The sequence below is a fragment of the Procambarus clarkii genome, chromosome 40 (assembly GCF_040958095.1).
Source record: "Procambarus clarkii isolate CNS0578487 chromosome 40, FALCON_Pclarkii_2.0, whole genome shotgun sequence".
NCBI lineage: Eukaryota > Metazoa > Arthropoda > Malacostraca > Decapoda > Cambaridae > Procambarus > Procambarus clarkii.
Genome location: NC_091189.1, coordinates 24,188,172 through 24,204,678, shown reverse-complemented (window position 1 = coordinate 24,204,678; position 16,507 = coordinate 24,188,172). Strand labels below are relative to the sequence as shown.

The 16,507-nt window shown below is 52.9% G+C and overlaps 1 protein-coding gene across 5 annotated transcripts in view; it reads right to left on the bottom strand.

Moving 5' to 3' along the window:
- The window catches only part of RhoGAP19D (Rho GTPase activating protein at 19D), a 563,531-nt gene that overhangs the window by 376,486 nt on the left and 170,538 nt on the right, over window positions 1–16,507 (bottom strand). The window contains exon 1 of one of the 5 annotated variants that reach the window (XM_069338867.1): window positions 2,028–2,378. The exons of the other annotated variants lie outside the window; for them this stretch is intronic. The gene's annotated coding sequence lies outside the window, so the exon portion shown is untranslated. Of the gene's footprint in view, window positions 1–2,027; window positions 2,379–16,507 lie in introns of those variants that run through there. 5 annotated transcript variants of the gene reach the window in all.

The following is a 16,507-nucleotide window of genomic DNA, read 5'->3' as shown; positions in this document are numbered from 1 at the left end:
AACCAAATGTGATAAATTGTGGGGGGTTGAGAGGAGGGTTGAGGGCCAGAGAGAAGGGTGTGGGGGTTGTGAGGGTAGAGGTGGGGGCGAGGGGCTGAGAGAGGGTGAGGGGTTGTGAGGGTAGAGATGGGAGAGGTGGGGGCGAGGGGCTGAGAGAGGGTGAGGGGTTGTGAGGGTAGAGATGGGAGAGGTGGGGGCGAGGGGGCTGAGAGAGGGGTGAGGGGTTGTGAGGGTAGAGATGGGAGAGGTGGGGGCGAGGGGCTGAGAGAGGGTGAGGGGTTGTGAGGGTAGAGATGGGAGAGGTGGGGGCGAGGGGGCTGAGAGAGGGGTGAGGGGTTGTGAGGGGTTGTGAGGGTAGAGATGGGAGAGGTGGGGGCGAGGGGCTGAGAGAGGGTGAGGGGTTGTGAGGGTAGAGATGGGAGAGGTGGGGGCGAGGGGGCTGAGAGAGGGGTGAGGGGTTGTGAGGGTAGAGATGGGAGAGGTGGGGGCGAGGGGGCTGAGAGAGGGGTGAGGGGTTGTGAGGGTAGAGATGGGAGAGGTGGGGGCGAGGGGCTGAGAGAGGGTGAGGGGTTGTGAGGGTAGAGATGGGAGAGGTGGGGGCGAGGGGGCTGAGAGAGGGTGAGGGGTTGTGAGGGTAGAGATGGGAGAGGTGGGGGCGAGGGGGCTGAGAGAGGGGTGAGGGGTTGTGAGGGTAGAGATGGGAGAGGTGGGGGCGAGGGGCTGAGAGAGGGTGAGGGGTTGTGAGGGTAGAGATGGGAGAGGTGGGGGCGAGGGGGCTGAGAGAGGGTGAGGGGTTGTGAGGGTAGAGATGGGAGAGGTGGGGGCGAGGGGGCTGAGAGAGCAAGGGTGAAGGGGTTCGAGGTTCAGGGAACTCGAACCGAAAGGAGGGGAAGGGGGCTTAGAGGAAGGGGTGAGGGGAAGGTGTGGGGGTTGGGGGGAGGGGGGGAGAGAGAAAGGAGGGTGGTTGTTAAGGAAAGATGGAAAGGATGGGTGGGAGGGGAACGGGTCGAAGGCGGGTGAGAGATTAAGAGGAAGGGGTGATGGGGCTGGGATGAAAGGGGAGGGGGGGCCATGAGGGGGTGTGGACGAGAGGTTCGGAGGAAGGGGTGATGGACTGAGAGGAGGGGAGAGGGGCTGAGAGGAGGGAGAGAGACTGAGAGGAGGGGAGAGGGGCTGAGAGGAGGGGAGAGAGACTGAGAGGAGGGGAGAGAGACTGAGAGGAGGGGAGAGGGGCTGAGAGGAGGGGAGAGAGACTGAGAGGAGGGGAGAGGGGCTGAGAGGAGGGGAGAGGGGCTGAGAGGAGGGGAGAGAGACTGAGAGGAGGGGAGAGGGGCTGAGAGGAGGGGAGAGAGACTGAGAGGAGGGGAGAGAGACTGAGAGGAGGGGAGAGGGGCTGAGAGGAGGGGAGAGGGGCTGAGAGGAGGGGAGAGGGGCTGAGAGGAGGGGAGAGGGGCTGAGAGGAGGGGAGAGGGGCTGAGAGGGAGGGGGAGAGGGGCTGAGAGGAGGGGAGAGGGGCTGAGAGGAGGGGAGAGGGGCTGAGAGGAGGGGAGAGAGACTGAGAGGAGGGGAGAGGGGCTGAGAGGAGGGGAGAGGGGCTGAGAGGAGGGGAGAGGGGCTGAGAGGAGGGGAGAGGGGCTGAGAGGAGGGGAGAGGGGCTGAGTGGAGGGTAGAAGGGCTGTGAGGAGGGGAGAGGGGCTGAGTGGAGGTAGAAGGGCTGTGAGGAGGGGAGAGGGGCTGAGAGGATGGGAAAAGGGCTGAGAGGATGGGAAAAGGGCTGAGAGGAGGGGAGAGGGGCTGAGAGGAGGGGAGAGGGGCTGAGAGGAGGGTAGAGGGGTTGAGAGGAGGGGAGAATGGCTGAGAGGAGGGGAGAGGGGCTGAGTGGAGGGGAGAAGGGCTGAGAGGAGGGGAGAGGGGCTGAGAGGAGGGGAGAGGGGCTGAGAGGAGAGGAGAGGGGTGTGAGGGAGTGTGAGGGGGGAGGGAGAGATCACTTGTGAGGGGTCAGGGGGGGGGTGCACCCCGGGACCTACCTGCAGGTGTAGTGATGGGTCAGCTGAGAGTGCTGCTGGTGCTGCAGTAAACAGGTGTGAAACAGGTGTGTGAAACAGTAGCGGTCAGATATGAGTTATAATGAGGTAAGCGAGCGCACAAGCTCCTCCTCGGGGGCCCTCCTCCTCACCGCCACATGGCCGCCACAACACTACACTACTCATCACACGATCACTACACACCCGCCACCATCACCACACACCCTCATCACAGCCGCACGCTGTGTCTCCGCCCACGGCACTCATCACGCTCATCATCAACAACCATCACACAAGCCGAGGCGATCACAGACAACACGCACCACTCATGTCTCATCAACAACTGAGGCGTCTGAGGGGGCCCGGGCCACAGGGGTACTTCCTTCACGCCCCCCTTAACACCTTTAACAACACCCTACCCATTTAATCCCATTTTCTCGCCCCATTTTCTTACCTCTCCCACCCTACACACCCTCCACGACACAATGGGGAGTGTAAGATGGGTCATTAACACCCTAGTGGGGAGATTGTGAGGCGGGGGAGGGGGGGGAGGGAGGGGGGGTAGCGTGTTAGATGGACCCCCGCGAGCGTGACAGAAGCACCCCCGGACAGGTTTCATAATGATGGTGGAGTGAGTGTGTGAAGTGTAGTGTGATCTACCACACACCCGCCTCATCTACCACACGCCGGCCTCGTCTACCACACGCTGGCCTCGTCTACCACACTCACACGCCCGCCTCGTCTACCACACGCTGGCCTCGTCTACCACACTCACACGCCCGCCTCGTCTACCACACGCTGGCCTCGTCTACCACACTCACACGCCCGCCTCGTCTATCACACGCTGGCCTCGTCTACCACACTCACACGCCCGCCTCGTCTACCACACGCTGGCCTCGTCTACCACACTCACACGCCCGCCTCGTCTATCACACTCACACGCCCGCCTCGTCTACCACACGCTGGCCTCGTCTACCACACTCACACGCCCGCCTCGTCTATCACACTCACACGCCGGCCTCGTCTACCACACTCACACGCCCGCCTCGTCTATCACACTCACATGCCCGCCTCGTCTACCACACTCACACGCCCGCCTCGTCTATCACACTCACACGCCCGCCTCGTCTACCACACGCTGGCCTCGTCTACCACACTCACACGCCCGCCTCGTCTATCACACTCACACGCCCGCCTCGTCTACCACACGCTGGCCTCGTCTACCACACTCACACGCCGGCCTCGTCTATCACACTCACACGCCGGCCTCGTCTATCACACTCACACGCCCGCCTCGTCTACCACACGCTGGCCTCGTCTACCACACTCACACGCCGGCCTCGTCTATCACACTCACACGCCGGCCTCGTCTACCACACTCACACGCCCGCCTCGTCTACCACACTCACACGCCGGCCTCGTCTACCACACTCACACGCCGGCCTCGTCTACCACACTCACACGCCGGCCTCGTCTACCACAGTCACACTTCGGTCTCGTCTACCACACTCACACGCCGGCCTCGTCTACCACAGTCACACTCCGGTCTCGTCTACCACACTCACACGCCGGCCTCGTCTACCACACTCACACTCCGGCCTCGTCTACCACACTCACACGCCGGCCTCGTCTACCACACTCACACTCCGGCCTCGTCTACCACACTCACACGCCGGCCTCGTCTACCACACTCACACGCCGGCCTCGTCTACCACACTCACACGCCGGCCTCGTCTACCACACTCACACTTCGGTCTCGTCTACCACACTCACACGCCGGCCTCGTCTACCACAGTCACACTCCGGTCTCGTCTACCACACTCACACACCGGCCTCGTCTACCACACTCATACACCGCCCTCATCTACCATACACCTCCCTCATCTACCACACTCACACGCCGCAATCATCTACCAGACACACACCGCCATCATCTACTACACACACACCGCCCTCATCTACCACACACACACCGCCCTCATCTACCACACTCACACACCTCCCTCATCTACCACACACACACCGTCATCTACCACACACTGATCTCATCTACCACACACACACCGCCCTCATCTACCATACTCACACACCGCTATCATCTACCACACTCACACACCGCCCTCATCTACCATACTCACACGCCGCCCTCATCTACCATACTCATACAACGCCCTCATCTACCACACACATACACCTCCCTCATCTACCATACTCACACACCGCCCTCATCTACCACACACACCGCCCTCGTCTACCACACACACCGCCCTCATCTACCACACACACACCGCTCTCATCTACCACACACACCGCCCTCGTCTACCACACACACCGCCCTCATCTACCTCACACACATACCGCCCTCATCTACCACACACACCGCCCTCGTCTACCACACACACACACCGCCTTCATCTACCACACACACCGCCATCATCTACCATACTCACACACCTCCCACATCTACCACACACACCGCCCTCATCTACCACACTCACACACCTCCCTCATCTACCACACACACCGCCCTCGTCTACCACACACACACCGCCCTCATCTACCATACTCACACACCTCCCTCATCTACCATTTCTCACACACCGCCCTCATCTACCATACTCACACACCGCCCTCATCTACCACACACCGCCTTCATCTACCACACACACCGCCATCGTCTACCACACACACCGCCATCGTCTACCACACACACCGCCCTCATCTACCACACACACCGCCCTCATCTACCACACTCACACACCGCCCTAATCTACCACACTCACACCGCCTTCATCTACCACACACACCGCCCTCATCTACCACACTCACACACCACCCTCATCTACCACACACACACCGCCCTCATCTACCACACTCACACACCACCCTCATCTACCACACACACACCGCCCTCATCTACCACACTCACACACCGCCCTCATCTACCACACACACCGCCCTCATCTACCACACTCACACCGCCCTCATCTACCCCACACACCGCCCTCATCTACCACACTCACACACCGCCCTCATCTACCACACACACTGCCCTCGTCTAGCACACACACCGCCCTCGTCTACCACACACACTGCCCTCGTCTAGCACACACACTGCCCTCGTCTAGCACACACGCCGCCTTCGTCTACCACACACACTGCCCTCATATTGGACTTGTATCCAAAATTGACCATGTAATATATCAATCATACAATGTATATATATGATGTAACTATATAACCTGAGCTTGTAAAAGCACCTTCATCACCTTCAGTGATTAAGTGCTTAATTGCACACTAGTTTCTTTATCAGCTACCTCACCCTGTCAGAGTAAATGAGACAAATGTATATGAATGCATGTGTGTGTGTGTATATATGTATGTATATGTGTGTGTGTATGTATATGTATGGGTATAAAGTATATATGGAAGCTGATCAGAATTACATTTCACCTTAGTGAATGTACATTATTGACACTATGTAAAAGACACATGAAACACTTTATGTAGGGCATACGTAAATCTGTGTATCTATGTATTTACGTATGTAGGTTAGCTTAGCATTTTAAAAGCACTACAATCACCTTCTGTGGTTGAGTGTTCAATAAACCCTTGAACTATATGTTTAACACTTCTCTCACCCTGTCCATGGAGGACAGAAGAAAATGTATATATGCTGGTTAGCATTGTAAATGTGTGGCCACGTCTGTGGTAGAAAAAAAAACTGCCCTCATCTACCACACACACCGCCCTCATCTACCACACACACCGCCCTCGTCTACCATACTCACACACCGCCTCATCTACCACATACACACCGCCCTCATCTACTACACTCACACACCGCCTCATCTACCACATACACACCGCCCTCGTCTACCACACTCACACACCGCCTTCATCTACCACACACCGCCCTCGTCTACCACACACCGCCTCATTTACCACACACCGCCCTTGTCTACCACACACACCGCCCTCATCTACCACACACACTGCCCTAATTTACCACACACACCGACCTCGTCTACCACTCACACGCCGGCCTAATCTACCACACTCACACCGCCCTCATCTACCACACACACCGCCCTCATCTACCACTCACACACCGCCCTAATCTACCACACTCACACACCGCCTCATCTACCATACTCACACCTCCCTCATCTACCATACTCACACACCCTCCCTCATCTACCGTACTCACACCTCCCTCATCTACCATACTCACACACCCTCCCTCATCTACCGTACTTACACCTCCCTCATCTACCATACTCAAACACCCTCCCTCATCTACCATACACACCTCCCTCATCTACCATACTCACACACCCTCCCTCATCTACCATACTCACACCTCCCTCATCTACCATACTCACACACCTCCCTCATCTACCATACTCACACACCTCCCTCATCTACCATACTCACACCTCCCTCATCTACCATACTCACACACCTCCCTCATCTACCATACTCACACACCCTCCCTCATCTACCGTACTCACACCTCCCTCATCTACCATACTCACACACCCTCCCTCATCTACCATACTCACACACCTCCGTCATCTACCATACTCACACCTCCGTCATCTACCGTACTCACACCTCCGTCATCTACCATACTCACACCTCCGTCATCTACCATACTCACACCTCCGTCATCTACCATACTCACACCTCCGTCATCTACCATACTCACACCTCCATCATCTACCATACTCACACACCTCCCTCATCTACCGTACTCACACCTCCCTCATCTACCATACTCACACCTCCGTCATCTACCATACTCACACCTCCATCATCTACCATACTCACACCCTCCCTCATCTACCATACTCACACACCTCCCTCATCTACCATACTCACACCTCCGTCATCTACCATACTCACACCTCCGTCATCTACCATACTCACACCTCCCTCATCTACCATACTCACACCTCCGTCATCTACCATACTCACACCTCCATCATCTACCATACTCACACACCTCCCTCATCTACCATACTCACACCTCCCTCATCTACCATACTCACACCTCCCTCATCCACCATACTCACACCTCCCTCATCTACCATACTCACACACCTCCCTCATCTACCATACTCACACCTCCCTCATCTACCATACTCACACCTCCCTCATCTACCATACTCACACACCTCCCTCATCTACCATACTCACACACCTCCCTCATCTACCATACTCACACACCTCCCTCATCTACCATACTCACACCTCCCTCATCTACCATACTCACACCTCCCTCATCTACCATACTCACACACCTCCCTCATCTACCATACTCACACACCTCCCTCATCTACCATACTCACACCTCCCTCATCTACCATACTCACACCTCCCTCATCTACCATACTCACACACCTCCCTCATCTACCATACTCACACCTCCCTCATCTACCATACTCACACCTCCCTCATCTACCATACTCACACACCCTCATCCTATTGTAATACTGTCCATTCCATCCAGCGGTCGACCCCAGAGACGCAGTTATAAATGTTTACATGCTGTTCATTCAAAACGGGAATGTTCTCAAATATAAATTAATATTATAATATTATAGCATATAGTATTATAGCATATAATATTATTAGCATATTGTGCGTATATAAGAATAGGTTAGGTTAGGTGCTTAGGTTATGTTGACGATTATATGTATTTGTAGTACGTGGGTGAAGCATTTACAGCGTTGTGGTTCGAACAAATGTCGTCAGTGAAGCACTTGTTCCGGAAGTGTTCGAACGTCAGCAGTTGTGAGTCGTATGTAAACCGGTTTTTCATTCATAAACAGCTGGGGTTTGGCGGGTGCATGGAATCATTTTAGGGTCTTTGTTTGGAGGACGGACTGTGCTTTCAATGCACAGGCTTCGAGAGGGTAGGTGGGTTGCTTGGGTACGTTTCTGGTGAGGGGAAAACCGATGCATTTTTTACGGAGTGGAACATCCAGAGAACGGACTGATCTACTGACAATTGGGCAACCGAAGAATATATTCATCATACTAGTGAAGGAGTGTCTCCATATTACTCCTCCCTCTAATGTCTGTTGGTTACTTCACGAATCTTTTACTGAAATTAAGTCTTACACTAAATATAAGTCTGATTAAAATTTGAAATTTATGAAAGTTTAATAAATATTCCTGTCTATATATTAGTATATACTGTACCTCCAAACATGTGTATTTATACATATATGTGTATATACCTACATTGAGTTTATAAATACCTACATGTGTATACATATATATAAATGTTCATATACATAAGTGTGTATACATATACACATTTGTATATATATATACATACATAGTATACACAGATACACAAGCACAACATTCCTTATCCTGAGAAAACGTTTCTGTTTCATACTATGTTTGTCAGGGTTGAGCTCCAGCTCTGGGTGTGGCAGAACCACGCGGCCTTGATTGGTCACACGCACGAGTCCTCATTGTATGGGCGCTATGTGAACGTATGGGCAGTGTATGAATGATTGTATGGGTAGTGTATGAATGAATGTATGGGCAGTGTATGAATGATTGTATGGGAACTGTGAGTGTGTGGGAGGGACCCCGTGTAGCCTGGGTGGAACGAGTCTACCCCAGTGAGAATTATTCTGCCTTCCGGATCTGAGTGAGAGGTCAGAGGAAAGATGTATATATTATATATATAATGAACGTCAGTGAATATTTTAAAAATATGAGCAGAGGATGAACATTTAAATGAGTGACATGAAATGAGATGTCGATACTTTGGTGGCATGAAGTGATGCTAGCAGGAGGTTGTGACGTCACTTGAGCTACAGCAGTCGTCAGAGGTGGTGTGTACGTCGTGATCTCCTGGGAGGAGGAAGGGTATAGTTCCCTGTGTTAGTGGTGGAGCGAAAACTACTTGATGTCAAGTGTGAGGAAGCTGTAAGGGAACTTCATACACCATTTCTATGTGATTTTGATAATTAGAGGCAGCCTTGTCTAAGTGGTGCTTCTTCAAGAGGAAGGTAGCAAGCAGGTGTTTGTGTTGTGGAGCCTGCTGGGTGACTCTGTGTACTCAAGTCAAGAGCAGAAGAGCTGTGAGGCAGTCTTAAAGAAACTTTGTTGGACATCTTAGAGGACGCCATCTTGAAGGACCGGAGTTGGAAGCCCTTGAGCTACGAATTTTTCAGTAAGTTCATGTAGCAGTTGTTATAGTGGTTGCCTGTGCTTGATCATGTGCCCCGCGATCATGGCAAGTGTTTATGTATGTAGGATATACATTTTTATTGAGCCAGTTTGCAAATATAAGGAGTTAGAGTTGAGAGAACATGCTAGAGGGAGGAATGGTACATCCTCCCTCGCCGAAGGTTAAGTGCTGACTGGTGAGCGGAGGCCCCCAACGTCGTGTCAAGACATGTTCCCAGTGTGGACTCGTCCAGGATGGGGGAGGACCATCACAGCGATGCATTAGTGTTTTAAAAGATGTCAGATGGAAAAGTTTTATTTTCTGTGAATACATTAATTATGTTTTGTTAGGAAAACATTTATTATGGCATGATGAAGAATTTGCAGGTTTGTGTGGGAGAAGTTAGTGAGAGAACTTCGTACCGGAGGAGTATAAGCTGAACTACAAGGTGGTGCAGGACCTCTAGTTGAGGAGTGGACCTCCACTGACATAGTGAAACTTCAAGGAGTGTAGGGGGAGCTACACAGGTCTTGTGTGAAGCGGGTGGAGGAGCTTCACTGACATTCAAGGACGACTTCATGTGCAGCTGATTGAAGGAACTGCAGGAGTACCTCACGTGATATTTTGAGGACCCACATTGATGATTGTGCTAGAGGACCTCGAGTAATGGAACAGAGGATCTTACAGACACGTTCATGTTGAAGGGAGTGGCTTGATGGCGTTTTGGCATGAGAGGCGCAGTGTAAGGTGAGAGACTGATGCTTTTGTAGACTAGGAAATATGTGAATATTTTATGTGCCGTGTATTGTAGCCTGGAGCAGTGAAGGGAGCAGAAGGCTGTAGGCTGAAGTTTAAGCAGCAGCCTGATACAGTTATAGGTTGGGGGAACATGAGGCGATATTGAAGTGTTATCAGTTGGTAGCAGCCTAAGGGGTGGCATTGTTTTATAACTATTCCCAGTATGTATATTGTGTATTTTCTTATGTATTAAATATTATATTTGTTAGTTGGCTTTTACTCTTGTCCTGGTAAGGCTTCCTGGCTAGCGAGAGAGAGGAAGAGAGAGAGAGAGACGGCTATAATTTGGGTGATAGTGGACTATAACTAAGGGTGATTGAGAGATCATCCCACAGTAAGGAGAGTGCGGGGAGTCACGGCGGCTGAGAGCGGGTGTATACTCATGACAACTCGGCAGTGTGAGCCGCACCCCTGAATAAAGGTGAAGCTGACCCTCTCCCAGAACCAGACGCTTACCAAGGTGATCTCCCAAATAATTGCAAGCACTCCAGTGTCCACTGTTGGTTGATCGACGGTAGCGGGAGTGTGGCTACCCAGGTCGGCTGTGTGTTATGTCAGGGAGTTGTTAGGGTCTCTGTTCGACGGTAAGCAAGTATTAGGTTGGGTCAAGGAAAGGGAGCTGTAACACCCATGATCTCCCCCCCCCCCTTAGAGTTCACACCCAGGGAAGCCTTCTCCAAGAGGTCAGCCCAGATGACCTCCGGTTTATCTTGTATATTGATTAAAAATTCCTGGGTTAGTCTTAGTCAGCATAGTTTCAAGTATGTAATATTTCATGCAAGGAAATTAGACTCCAGATTCTTATGTGTAAACATCCCTGGATCTCCCCCTTTTGGCCAGGTCAGAGGTCAGTCACACATGTAATTAATAACTCCTCTCTTGAAGAGTGTATGGTGAATGTCAAACAAGCTTTTTGAAATATTTCTTGAGTGTTTGTACACTTTTGGTGGGTAGCAACAGCAGATCTCCCCCTCCCCCTGTGGGGGTTGTATATAGAGGTCCTGGAGGGACTTAGAAAAGTCAGAGTGCGGTACACCGGGATCGAGAGCGGGGCTGTGAAGAACATCTCAGCCAGGGAGAGACAGATAGCTTAAGGTAATGTGTGTGATCTCTGAGTTTTTGTTCCATGTCCAAATTTCTTAACTTTTTGCCAGTGTTAGAGTAGCATTTATAAGTGGTGATTGACATAATTTTGGTCTCAATAAACTCGTTAAATTTCCCGTCTTTGTCAATTGTTGAATCCTCTTAGCCTTTTGGATATAGTGGCTGACAACCGTTTACATAATTAATGACAGTCATAGAAAGTACTCTCCAAGTCAAGCAATGTTTCTTGCCTCGTTGCTTGATATAGTTTCAATGGTCAAAGGCAGATGGTGGCAGCGTATTTCATCCTGTGTTAGCAGTGTACTTTGTAGTCCCGGTGTAACCATCATATGTCAGCCCATAACAGTGTTACCAAGTGCAACCAATGGGGAAGTGTTACTCAGGATAGTTTAGTGTTCCATTATAGTGGTGTTCCATTATAGTGGTACATTTTAGGGTGGTGTTACAATAGAGTGGTGTTACAAAGTATTAGGTTGGGTCAAGTAACCAAGTTTCATTGTATGAACCCCCCATCCCTCCAAACATGAGATACCAATGTTGGGGATTTAACATGAGAGATGCGTGTCTCCCACTCCTCGTGTACCATTAGAGGAAGGACTCAGTATAACAGGTCAGGGGCTCGAACCCATGGTAACAATAGCAAGAATAACACACAGTAAAAAGGCCTAACTAGAAATGTACGAACCCAAGCAACCCACCTTGCCTATCGAGGCCCATGCACGGAAGACGTCACTAGTACAGCGCTTTAATTTGCACTAATTCGTCGCACATTTAACAACTTGGTGGATTCCGTCCAAAATGTGACGCATTAGGTGAGAGGACGGGCGGGGAGACGCCCATGACTCACTGAAGGTACCCAGATACAGGGGTAAGTCTGGCCTCTGAACACTCTGGGTCTATCTTAACCGGTGGCCTGCGCCAGGACGGCTTGTGGCCGTGTGGGACCACTTACCTAGTTGTACTCACCTAGTTGTGTTGGGGGGGGGGGGAGTTTTGGCTCTTTGGTCCCGCCTCTCAACAATCAATCAACTGGTGTACAGATTCCTGAGCTTCTCGAGCTTTATCATATCTACATTTAAATATGTGTATGGAGTCAGCCTCCACCACATCACTGCCTAATACATTCCATTTACTAACTACTCTGACACTGAAAACGTTCTTTCTAATGTCTCTGTGGCTCATTTGGGCATTCAGCTTCCACCTGTGTCCCCTTGTGCGTGTACCACCCGTGTTAAATAATCCCTCCTTGCCTATTCTACCCTATCAATTCCCCTGAGAATTTTGTACGTGGTGATCATGTCTCCCTGAGCTCTACTGTTTTCCAGCGACGTGAGGTGCAGTCCACTCAGCCTTTCCTTGTACCTCATGCGTCTTAGTTCTGGGACTAGCCTAGTGGCATACCTTTGAACTTTTTCCAGTTTCTTCTTGTGCTTGACAAGGTACGGGCTCCATGCTGGGGCCGCATACTCCAGGATTGGTCTTACATATGTGGTATACAAGGTTCTGAAAGATTCCTACACAAGTTTCTGAAGGCAGTCCTGATATTAGCCAGCCTCGCATACGCCCCCGATGTTATTCTTTTAATGTGGTCTTCAGGAGACAGGTTTGGCGTATTAATATCAAGTAGATATTTCTCCTTGTTCATTTCGTGAAGGACTTCATCTCACATTCGGTATCCAGTGTCTGGCCTCCTGTTTCCTCCACCTAGTTTCATTACTTTACATTTACTCGGGTTGAACGTTAGAAGCAATTTGTTGGACCATTTCTTCAGTTTGTTTACGTCATCTTGTAGCCTCATACTATCTTCCTCTGTCTTAATCCTTCTGTGTGTTTGTGTGGGAGGGTGTGTGGGAGAGAGCGGGTGTAAGAAAGCCTGAGAAGGGATGCGTGGGAGGGCGCGTGGGAGGATGCGTGGGAGGATGCGTGGGAGGGTGCGTGGGAGGGTGCGTGGGAGGGTGCGTGGGAGGGCGCGTGGGAGGGCGCGTGGGAGGGCGCGTGGGAGGGCGCGTGGGAGGGCGCGTGGGAGGGCGCGTGGGAGGGCGCGTGGGAGGGCGCGTGGGAGGGCGCATGGGAGGGAGGTTGGCTACTTACCTTGTGCTGTACGACACAATGGTTGCCAGGATGAGGTTGGGTTACCGTTACCTGTGGCAGGTGGCTACAGGTGACGGATCTCCCAATCCTGATCACTCCAGGTGCAAACTCTGTGAGCAAGAACTGCGGCATGATCTCCCACACTACATCACTGAATGCCCAGTTATTAGACCTTTCAGACCAGTTTCATGAGGTACTTGGAGCTTTGCAATTACTTTATTAACTCTCGTGTTCTTGAAGATATCCTCATATTGCACTCAAAATTTGCCAGTGCAGCTACTGAACATATGTCCCTGTATGACTAACCATCCTGTGTGATGGAGACTTCTAGTACCACTGCTGCCTTATTCACTCTTGTGTTGATGATATCCTCATAATGCACCCAGAGTCTGCCAGTGCAGACTACTGATCACATGCCTCTGTATGACTAACCATCCTGTGTGATGGGGAGTTTTAGCGTCACGTAGCTAGCTTTTTGACACACACTGTACTCCCCTTCATATAGGCTAGGGCAGCTGCACAAATGTTGATGTATCTATTATATTAATAATAATAAAAAATCGGTGATTCCGAGGATCAACGTCTCCGCGGCCCGGCCTCTAACCAGCCCTCCTCGTTGCTGGACTGATCAACCAGACTGTTGGATGCGGCTGCTCGCAGCCTGACCCATGAATCACAGCCTGGATGATGGTTATCTTGAGGTTATCTTGAGATGATGTCGGGGCTTAGCGTCCCCGCGGCCCGGTCCTCGACCAGGCCTCCTTTTTGTTACACACCCCCAGGAAGCAGCCCGTAGCAGCTGTCTAACTCCCAGGTACCTATTACTCCAAGGTAACAGGGGCATCACGGTGAAAGAAACTTTTTGCCATTTTGTCTCCGCCTGCACCGGGGATCGAACCCGGAACCTCAGGACTACGAATCCGAAGCGCTGTCCACTCAGCTGTCAGGCGCCCTAGATGGTCAGGTATCCTTTGGAGGTGTTTGTCGCACTCGCTCTAGACGACCGTGAGAGGCAGGTGGTAGCTAGCCTGGACGACCCCAGCTGGAGGACAGCTGGAGGACAGTTGGAGGACAGCTGGAGGACAGTTGGAGGACAGCTGGAGGACAGCTGGAGGACAGTTGGAGGACAGTTGGAGGACAGCTGGAGGACAGTTGGAGGACAGCTGGAGGACAGCTGGAGGACAGTTGGAGGACAGTTGGAGGACAGCTGGAGGACAGTTGGAGGACAGTTGGAGGACAGCTGGAGGACAGCTGGAGGACAGCTGGAGGACAGCTGGAGGACAGTTGGAGGACAGCTGGAGGACAGTTGGAGGACAGCTGGAGGACAGCTGGAGGACAGTTGGAGGACAGTTGGAGGACAGTTGGAGGACAGCTGGAGGACAGTTGGAGGACAGTTGGAGGACAGCTGGAGGACAGCTGGAGGACAGTTGGAGGACAGTTGGAGGACAGTTGGAGGACAGCTGGAGGACAGTTGGAGGACAGTTGGAGGACAGCTGGAGGACAGCTGGAGGACAGCTGGAGGACAGTTGGAGGACAGTTGGAGGACAGCTGGAGGACAGTTGGAGGACAGTTGGAGGACAGCTGGAGGACAGTTGGAGGACAGCTGGAGGACAGTTGGAGGACAGTTGGAGGACAGCTGGAGGACAGTTGGAGGACAGTTGGAGGACAGCTGGAGGACAGCTGGAGGACAGTTGGAGGACAGCTGGAGGACAGTTGGAGGACAGTTGGAGGACAGCTGGAGGACAGTTGGAGGACAGCTGGAGGACAGTTGGAGGACAGTTGGAGGACAGCTGGAGGACAGTTGGAGGACAGTTGGAGGACAGCTGGAGGACAGCTGGAGGACAGTTGGAGGACAGCTGGAGGACATCGTTTAAACCTCTTGTTAAATGAGCACTATGACAGGTGAGGGGAGTGTCGTGTGAGGCAGGAGGACAGCTGGAGGACAGCTGGAGGACAGCTGGAGGGCAGCTTCTGGAGGACAGCTGGAGGACAGCTGGAGGACAGCTTCTGGAGGACAGCTTCTGGAGGACAGCTGGAGGACAGCTGGAGGACAGCTTCTGGAGGACAGCTGGAGGACAGCTGGAGGGCAGCTTCTGGAGGACAGCTGGAGGACAGCTGGAGGACAGCTGGAGGACAGCTTCTGGAGGACAGCTGGAGGACAGCTTCTGGAGGACAGCTGGAGGACAGCTGGAGGACAGCTTCTGGAGGACAGCTTCTGGAGGACAGCTGGAGGACAGCTTCTGGAGGACAGCTGGAGGACAGCTGGAGGACAGCTTCTGGAGGACAGCTGGAGGACAGCTTCTGGAGGATAGCTTCTGGAGGACAGCTGGAGGACAGCTTCTGGAGGACAGCTGGAGGACAGCTGGAGGACAGCTTCTGGAGGATAGCTTCTGGAGGACAGCTGGAGGACAGCTTCTGGAGGACAGCTGGAGGACAGCTTCTGGAGGATAGCTTCTGGAGGACAGCTGGAGGACAGCTTCTGGAGGACAGCTGGAGGACAGCTGGAGGATAGCTTCTGGAGGACAGCTGGAGGACAGCTTCTGGAGGACAGCTTGAGGACAGCTGGAGGACAGCTTCTGGAGGACAGCTGGAGGACAGCTTCTGGAGGACAGCTGGAGGACAGCTGGAGGACAGCTTGAGGACAGCTTCTGGAGGACAGCTGGCGGGCGACCTCGCAACATTCCCCAGTTCGTAAACTGTTCAATAAATAAAGACTAAGCCGCTGTTGATCGAGGAAAGATGAACAGGTTTCGTAAGAGGGGCAACTTGAAGACCGGTGTCCCAGCAACATGGGCAACTTAAGCAACAAAAGCCCCAACAAGAATACCATTACATTTAATAATTAGTAGAGAACACAGGTGAGGCTCCAGGAGGTGATGTTGACCCCCCCTACCTCCAGGTCCCCCTTCCACCTGCCTCCAGGTCCCCCTCCCACCTGCCTCCAGGTTCCCCTCCCACCTGCCTCCAGGTCCCCCTCCCACCTGCCTCCAGGTCCCCCTCCCACCTGCCTCCAGGTCCCCCTCCCACCTGCCTCCAGGTCCCCCTCCCACCTGCCTCCAGGTCCCCCTCCCACCTGCCTCCAGGTCCCCCTCCCACCTGCCTCCAGGTCCCCCTCCCACCTGCCTCCAGGTCCCCCTCCCACCTGCCTCCAGGTCCCCCTCCCACCTGCCTCCAGGTCCCCCTCCCACCTGCCTCCAGGTCCCCCTCCCACCTGCCTCCAGGTCCCCCTCCCACCTGCCTCCAGGTCCCCCTCCCACCTGCCTCCAGGTCCCCCTCCCACCAACCTCCAGGT